General features: G+C 48.6%; 1 pseudogene; it reads right to left on the bottom strand.

The window, feature by feature from the left end:
- Positions 1 to 7,792: 7,792 nt before the first annotated feature.
- LOC114592706 (myosin light polypeptide 6-like) lies at positions 7,793 to 8,693 on the bottom strand (annotated as a pseudogene).
- Between the last annotated feature and the right edge of the window lie 266 nt (positions 8,694 to 8,959).

The raw sequence follows: 8,959 nt of genomic DNA, 5'->3' as shown, positions 1-8,959 counted from the left end.
GAAGGGACGCAGAAGATTTGTCTCCTGCACTGAAGTGCTGGATGGCCTGGGGCTTTCCTCCTCCTCCGCTTATGCTTCTCACTGCTTTTATATTTGTCACTTCAGCTCTGCTTTCGCAAAGTAAACAGGCTGCAGATTCATGAAGCTTAATCCAAACAGCTCTGTTGAAGACAGAACTGAGTTAATGGTTATCCACAGTCTTTCTGGTCCATGATTTAAAGCACCGTATCCAAGCGCTTCACCCTTCTCTCTCCTTCCTTCCTTCCTTCCTTCCTTCCTTCCTTCCTTCCTTCCTTCCCTCCCTCCCTCCCTCCCTCCCTCCCTCCCTCTCTCTCTCTCTCTGGAGCTTTCCCCCCCAAAACCCACTCTCTAAAGCTCAAAGTTCACATCAATCCACGGAAAACCCGAATAGACGTTTGCTCCGATTCAGCTTTAAAGAGCAGATTTTTGCAGGGAATGCTCAGGGCAGCAAACCACACGCTCGGACATGGAGTGTTAAAGTGCAGGCCCCTGCCTGGAAAGAGAGGGGCAAATGGTTAGTGTGAACAAGCTCCCTCTCCTAGGCATGAAATGATTTGCTGCCACCTCTGCTACTGTACGTTGCTGTCATAGGCTGGCCCCTTCTGGTGCCTGGCATTTGTGTATGGCTAATGCTCCCTTCCAGAACAGGCTGAGTGTGGGGAAGCTTGCAGGAAGAAAGCATCATCACCCAACCATATTTATAGCGTGTCCTTCATACGACAATCACAGGGCAGAAATACATAAGAACAAAGCAAAATGGTAGTACTATTAAAACATGCATAGTAAACATGAATTCCATACAAAACAGCATCAGGAATAAAAAAAGAACCCAACAGTCCAATATACCTCACCCTTCCCCTATGCATGCATGCCTCTTTGTCATTTGCATTTATCCTTGTTTTGTTGTTCCTATGGTTTTGTTAGCTGCCTTGAAGCACTGCCTAGCCTGCCTAGATGTGAATGTAAATTTCTATAAAGAACAGTTAACAGCTTAGATCCTAAGCAATTTTAGGAGAAACAATCAAAGAACCTTACAGACTAACAAATTTTGTTGCCTAACCTTTGGGAGACTTAAGCCCAGGCATAGAAAGGAGGTGGGAGTTGAATGGCAATGAGATGCAAAAATTACAGCCGGTGATCATTAGAGCTTAAAGCTATGTTAAATAGGTCCACCTTTGACCTTTTAGGTTGGCTGATAAGGGATGATTGTTTACATGGTTGTATTAACACTTGTCTGGGGGACGCGGGTGGCGCTGTGGGTAAAAGCCTCAGCGCCTAGGGCTTGCTGATCGAAAGGTCGGCGGTTCGAATCCCCGCGGCGGGGTGCGCTCCCGTTGTTCGGTCCCAGCGCCTGCCAACCTAGCAGTTCGAAAGCACCCCCGGGTGCAAGTAGATAAATAGGGACCGCTTACTAGCGGGAAGGTAAACGGCGTTTCCGTGTGTGGCTCTGGCTCGCCAGAGCAGCGATGTCACGCTGGCCACGTGACCCGGAAGTGTCTCCGGACAGCGCTGGCCCCCGGCCTCTTAAGTGAGATGGGCGCACAACCCTAGAGTCTGTCAAGACTGGCCCGTACGGGCAGGGGTACCTTTACCTTTACCTATTAACACTTGTAAGGGATCAGGTAACCATCTACAGGAAGCAGTCATAGATAGCAAAATGCTGACTGGGTCAATCTCATTTTTCCACCAGGACCAAGTTTGAAGGGGCTGTGGACAAAGTGTCCTCCATGAGCTCCTTGCTAGTTGGTTCTCGCCACCAGAGATGGGCTTCCCTAGCTGCAGCAATGGGGCAGCTACAAGCATCTATTTAAATGAGAGAGGGAGAGGAGAAGAAGAAGAAGAAGAAGAGGAGGAGGAGGAGAGTTTGGATTTGATATCCCACTTTATCACAATGTCAAACCTAGACAACATCTTGAAAAGCAGAGACATCACCTTGCCAACAAAGGTCTGGATAGTTAAAGCTATGGTTCTCCCAGGAGTGATGTATGGAAGCGAGAGCTGGACCATAAAGAAGGCTGATCGCCAAAGAATTGATGCTTTTGAATTCTGGTGCTGGAGGAGACTCTTGAGAGTCCCATGGACTGCAAGAAGATCAAACCTCTCCATTCTTAAGGAAATCAGCCCTGAGTGCTCACTGGAAGGACAGATCCTGAAGCTGAGGCTCCAATACTTTGGCCACCTCATGAGAAGAGAAGACTCCCTGGAAAAGACCCTGATGTTGGGAAAGATGGAGGGCACAAGGAGAAGGGCACGGCAGAGGACGAGATGGGTGGACAGTGTTCTCAAAGCTACCAGCATGAGTTTGACTAAACTGCGGGAGGCAGCAGAAGACAGGAGTGCCTGGTGTGCTCTGGTCCATGGGGTCACGAAGAGTCGGACATGACTAAACAACAACAAAAGGAGTCTCAAAGCGGCTAACAATCTCCTTTCCCTTCCTCCCCCACAACAAACACTCTGTGAGGTGAGTGAAGCTGAGAGACTTCAAAGAAGTGTGACTAGCCCAAGGTCATCCAGCAGCTGCATGTGGAGGAGCAGAGACGCGAACCCGGTTCACCAGATTACGAGTCTACTGCTCTTAACCACTGCACCACTCCTTCATGACCTGCACCTTAGTACACAGACACAGAGGAAAGACTCAGGCGACAGCGTCCCTTGGCATGTCTCCTTTTTGTGGACCCAGGAGTGAAGATGCTCTGTGCTGATCTGGAGATCAGTGGAACAGGGCAGCTGTAGCACACAAGAGGTCTTGGTTTTGACCCCTGGCTATGGTCTCCCAGAATGTGCACACCTGAGACAAGGCAGTGTGATGACAGCCCATCTCCCTAGAGGCCTGGTATGGAAGCAGTAGAGTAGACTTTCAAAGACATCAACTGGAGTGTTTATGCTAGGAAGATCCAACCCTTTGGGGTCCAGGGTCATATTTGGGAATCAAAGAAACTGTCATGCATGAGCATAACCAGGATTTATGATGGGGAGGGGACGGGACAGGACACCCGCCCGTCATCATCCTCTGTCTGGCTCTGCCTAGCAGATTCGGAATGAAATGTCTCAGCGACGGTTGTTTTAAATTGCTTTCTTTTGACCCCAAGTGCTCAGAAAAATCTGTCAAAATCTTTCTACAATTTCTACTTTAGTTAAGTATTTTTAGTTACTCACTTGATTTAGTGGGGGCAGCTGTCCCCCATTCCCTCCTCCCCCCAGCTATGGCCATGCTGTCATGGACAGCACAGAACACATGTTTCAGAGAAGAAAATCAGGCGATGCTCAGAACCCCACCTCCCCCCCCCAAAAAAAAACCCCCAAGCAAAACACCTCTACCCAACAAATAAAACACAGGCAAAGAAGTGGGCAGTACCTGACAAGAAACAGAGTTCCCCAAACAAGCAACCAAAAAGGGGAAATTGCTCATTTTTTTAAAAAAATGTTGAGCAGGTGTTGTAAATAAAAATATGCCCTTTCCCCTTATGGGGTATCCAAGAGCCCATATAGAGTCCTTACATAGGTTCCCTATTGGTAGGAGAGAATAACAGAGGCCAAGCAGAGAATATTGAGAAGCAAAGCAGCTAGTAAGCTTGATCTTTATTGATCTGTTGCAACAGGGTGCTCCCCTCACCCGCAGGAGAGAGGAGGAACCCAGAAAAGTGGTGTGCAAGGCCTTATAAAGACTTTTGAAATTCCCATCCTGTAGATCAAGACCACCCCCCAGAAACATCATGCATACATCACAGAAGGGGTGTAACCTAAAACCACCCCTCAGATACATCACACCTTCACAAAAACAAGCTGTCTAAAACAGAACATTTGCATGTTGTTTTTCTCCTGTCGCAGTTTATCTCCTGTCTGGCAAGTTACTTGATTGGATTGCCATGGGAGCCTGGCCATTCTTTTGTGGTGGTAAAATACTTATTTCCTGGGCCAGGTCACAGGCTCACACCCTATTCATATCTTAAAGGTAAAGGTACCCCTGCCCGTACAGGCCAGTCTTGACAGACTCTAGGGTTGTGCGCTCATCTCACTCTATAGGCCAGGAGCCAGCGCTGTCCGCAGACACTTCCGGGTCACGTGGACAGCGTGACATCGCTGCTCTGGCAAGCCAGAGCCGCACACGGAAACGCCGTTTACCTTCCCGCTAGTAAGCGGTCCCTATTTATCTACTTGCACCCGGGGGTGCTTTCGAACTGCTAGGTTGGCAGGCGCTGGGACCAAGCAGCGGGAGCGCACCCCGCCATGGGGATTCGAACCGCCGACCTTTCGATCGGCAAGCCCTAGGCGCTGAGGCTTTTACCCACAGCGCCACACAATGGGGAGACTTTTCCAGTTTGACCTTGCAGAGAAAACATTTGGTCAGTTTAGGAATCAAAATGGTTCCAGGTTGGCCTTCCTGTGCTGATCTATGTACGTGCGGTTATGAATATTGCCATATATCTAAGACCATAAAATTCCTATCACACAGGAAAGCAAACATATAGTAGCCAACCCCTCGGGGCTGAAGTCTCACTCCACCCATAAAATGTTTGAGGTGGCTGCCCCCCAAAGTTGATGGGCACTGCCATTCCAGTGGCGTGTGTGCAGTGTCTTGCAATCAATTACGTGAGGCAGGGCTTACCTGCCCCGCATACTTTATTACAAGTTGGCACCTCTGAAAGCAGATATCGCTAGGCACCAATTAGGGGGCATCTGCGGGTGCCATTGTGCCCACAGGCACCACGCTGGGGATCCTCAATTCAAGTTGTGCCTCTGCCTCACCTGTATTTTTGTAAATAAACTCAAAAGTTACAAAATGCCCGTAAGCCTCCCGTGAGCGAACTCCTTCCAAAGGGAACCGAACCTGGGTGAATGTGACAACTTCTTGGGGCTTGGAGATGTGGGGTGCACATAACTATATGCCAAAGGTTTCTTCTGAAATCTGTGGGACTTAAAAGCGCTTAATATGGGCTGGATCATGCGCTATGAGGAATTGTGTTTCTGCTATGAACAGATTTGGCCAGAGGCTTGTGTTTTCCTTCAAAGCTGAGAGGGAGGGGTGCCTCCCACTCTTCTCCCCCTGTTAATTTGAGGAGGGCATGTGCGCATATATATTTGCATTGTTTGATCTCTAGTGTCATCCATTTTTTAGTGTTATCCACTTCATCTCAGAAAATCCTCCCCCCTCCGACCAAAGAGTTTTGGAAGAATTCTTTGAAAGCCGCTTGCTTGAGCTCCCAGACACTCCTCCCCAAAGCTGGCAGGGGGATCAATGAGCTACTCAGCCCTGCCAGATCGATGGTTGCATTCATGTGTCAGTGCTGGGACGGAGGCCCACTTGCACTTGGCTCACAGAGTGGCGCCACAGATGGATCCTCCTTCAGAGCTGTCTGCGCACAGCCAGTGTTTATGAAAGAAGGGGGGAAAGTCTCCTGGAAATTGTGCAGAAAATGAATTTGGCGCAAGAGGATGTGCCACCGTTCTTCTTCCAGGCCAATCCCTGGCTCGCATACAAAGTGGGCAGTGCGGTGCTATCCTCCAAATTGCCAGGGCAACCCATAAATTCATTGGCGGGAAGAGAATTGAGCACCTGCCTGTGTCTCCCTCACTTTCCAAAATGCTGACCAAGTTCAGGAGAGAAAGAAACTAAACATAGGAAAGGCAGGTCAACAGAGCAGCGATATTCCTCATGCGACAAAATGGCAGCTGTCATACAACAGCTTGGTTGTGCAAAATGGCTGTCACAGATAAGCCCTCCTGGGCAGAGTTTTCTTATCAGGGCAAACGTATTCGCTTTATTTGTCCTAAAGATCTAAGGAGAGTCCACCCGGCCGGAATAAAACTTAGTCTAGTCCTGTTTTCTACCAGTGGGCCACCAGACAAGGGTTTCTGGACAGCTTACAAGCAGGACATAAAGGCAGCTGGTCCCCCCTGTTATTTGTCTCTTGTGCCTGGTATTCTTCTCTTGAGCATGGAGGTTCTACACCATGAGGCCAGTCACTGTAGCATAGCGACTGGAAATAGCTGGGTCCAAATCTGGACTCAGCATCCATGAAGCACTCGCAGGAAGTCATTATCTGCCTGAGCCACCATGCTACGCTTCATCCTTTTCCTGTTAAACAGAGAGATGGAATCTGTGACCTTCCAGCTGTTGTTAAACTCCAGCTCCTATCCGCCTCAGCTAGCATGGCCAATGGTCAGTCATGGGAGGTTGGACGGCCATCTGTCATGTATGATCCTGCTGAGATTCCTGCATTGCAGTGGGTAGGACCCTGAAGACCCCTCTACAAGTCTATCTTGAATTTGTAGTCTAGCAATGTGCAGAGGGCTACAGGTTCTCACTCCCTGCTGTTAACGTCTGGGGCCGTCTCTAAAAGGGTTTGCTCTGCCAGATTCCACAATGTCACAGAAGACTACAGTGGTACCTCGGGTTACATACGCTTCAGGCTACATACTCTGCAAGTGCCTGCCTGGTCTTCTGCTGAGGACTTTGCTTCAGGATAAGAACAGAAATTGTGCTCCAGCGGCGCGGCAGCAGCAGGAGGCCCCATTAGCTAAAGTGGTGCTTCAGCCTCTTGAATTGTATCTTCCTATATGGAAAGCTTCTGGTGTAAGTCCAGTACAGTGGTACCTCTGGTTGCGAACGGGATCCGTTCCGGAGGCCGGTTCGCAACATGAAAAGAGCGCAACCCACAGCAGCGCATCTGCACCCACGCAGGTTGCGATTCACCACTTCTGTGCATGTGTGAGCGGCGAAACCTGGAAGTAACCCTTTCCAGTACTTCCGGGTCACCGCGGGACATAACCTGAAAGAACGTAACATGAAGCAGACATAACATGAGGTATGACTGTAGACTGTTGTGGCTGTTTTGCTTTTAACCATTTGATACTCGATCAAAAAACACCTGCCACCAAAGGGCGGCATAATCATTGCTATTTTGAAGAAAGAGAGTAATGAACGTAGTCGAATGGGTTTCTGAAGACTGTACAGTGGTACCTCTGGTTAAGAACTTAATTCGTTCTGGAGGTCCGTTCTTAACCGAAACTGTTCTTAACCTGAGGTACCACTTTAGCTAATGGGGCCTCCCGCTGCTGCAGCACCGCCAGAGCATGATTTCTGTTCTCATCCTGAGGTAAAGTTCTTAACCCAAGGTACTACTTCCAGGTTAGCGGAGTCTGTAACCTGAAGCGTTTGTAACTCGAAGCGTTTGTAACCCGAGGTACCACTGTATTTTGTTATGCGTCACATTGACGGCAGCCTTGCCTTCAGATCAGTAAAATTTGGCAACCAGACGCCAACATGCGTCCTAAATGCGGTGCTGTTCAGTGGTAGAAGCAAATAACATTTGACTCACACTGCGTTGGGCAGAGGAAACAGCAGTGCATTTGAAACAAAAACAAAAGCAAGGTCTGGTGGGGAAATATTATTTTCTAGCCATATCCCATGGTTTCGGTGACATCTACTGGTCAGGTCTAAAACTGGCTCTGAACAATTGAACGTATCTGAAATTCCTTTTTTTTTTAATCCATTGTGGAACTCGAGTCAAGAAAAATAAAGGGATGGGGGAAAGAAACAGAGAGCGCCTGAGACAGAAGGCCAGCATTTGTTTTTGTTTTTAGTAAGACATTTTTGGGAACAGTTTATTAAAGAAACCAAGAGGAAATAAGCTGAACACTCCTGGAAATAAAGTGATGCAAGACAAGCCAGCAGTTTGCTTTCCTGTCCTTCAGGATAACCCACTTTAGACAAATGTTTTTTCTTCCTTTCCTTTTAGCCTCAAGGACTAAACCAAGAGATGGAAGAAAGAGGGAACCAAAAGTGGTTTCAGACACAGGTAAAAAGGCACAAACATTTTAAGGATAAACTGGAAGAGGTTATGGGGAGAAGCTAGAGGTGATCTTCAGCTGCTCAGAACCATCCGCACCAACTCTTCATAGTGAATGCAGCCATTGCTGTCTTCTTGGCCGGCCGCAAGCATCTCTACTTCTTCCTCGGTCATCTTCTAGGGTGACAAGCACATGGCGTATCTCTGCTCCCATGACCGTCCTGTTGCCCTCCTGGTCAAAGACCCTCAGCCCCTCCACATAGTCCTCAAAGCAGCCTTGATCCTTGTTCTTGGCAATGGTTTGCATCATGGGCAGGTGAAATATACTCGGGAGTCGAGTGTGGATTTCATGCTCTTTATCCAGCTCATAGTAGTGAGGAATGGAAGTTTCCCCGAACTGTCTGCTTTATATACATTATTTACACAATGGGCCCCACGTGATTGGCTAATTCCGGGATTCTCCTGTAGGCCAATCAGGTTGCGGATTCACTTCCACCTGGAGTTGGATTGGGTGGTTCCTGCTGCATTCTGGATCCTATTGCTCTAGGACCAATCAGACTGCTGCATTCTGGATCCTATTGTTCTAGGACCAATCAGACTGCTGCATTTTGAAACCTATTGTTCTAGGACCAATCAGACTGCTGCAGTTTGGATCCTATTCAACTCAGTACATAACAGCAGGAATTGCTCGAAGCTCAGGGTCTTCACATTCATTTCATCACTCTTAGGGTTCCCCAGAACCTTCATGACTTCAGCTCTCATGACATCACCAAACTGGCTGTACAGGATCTTGCCATCTTCAGTTCTGTCACAGAGCTGGAAAGCCGCCTTGAGCTCAGCGGTCTGATCTTCCGAGAAGTCACACATAATTCCAGCTGCTCGCAGTTCTCTCAGCCTGGTGCTCTGACACTTCCCTGATTTCGTGCAAAGTCTTTCTGCTGGTTGGGCTCTGAGGTCAGCACGCAGACACTCGCCCCGGATTGGCTGACGCGTAGCAAAAATGGATCGACTGAAGGTCAGCCTTTGGGTAGTCGTAGGAGAACAAAGAACACAGCAGCACAGCGCAGAGATAACACCTTCCGTTTGACATCCTGACGTCGCTGAACGCCCGGCTTCACGTTTGGCCTGAATAGTGGGGGCCCCTCAAG

Source organism: Podarcis muralis, chromosome 2 (genome assembly GCF_964188315.1).
Source record: "Podarcis muralis chromosome 2, rPodMur119.hap1.1, whole genome shotgun sequence".
Taxonomy (NCBI): Eukaryota; Metazoa; Chordata; class Lepidosauria; order Squamata; family Lacertidae; genus Podarcis; species Podarcis muralis.
Note: the sequence above shows the minus strand (reverse complement) of the source record. Positions and strands in the feature narration are given on the sequence as shown.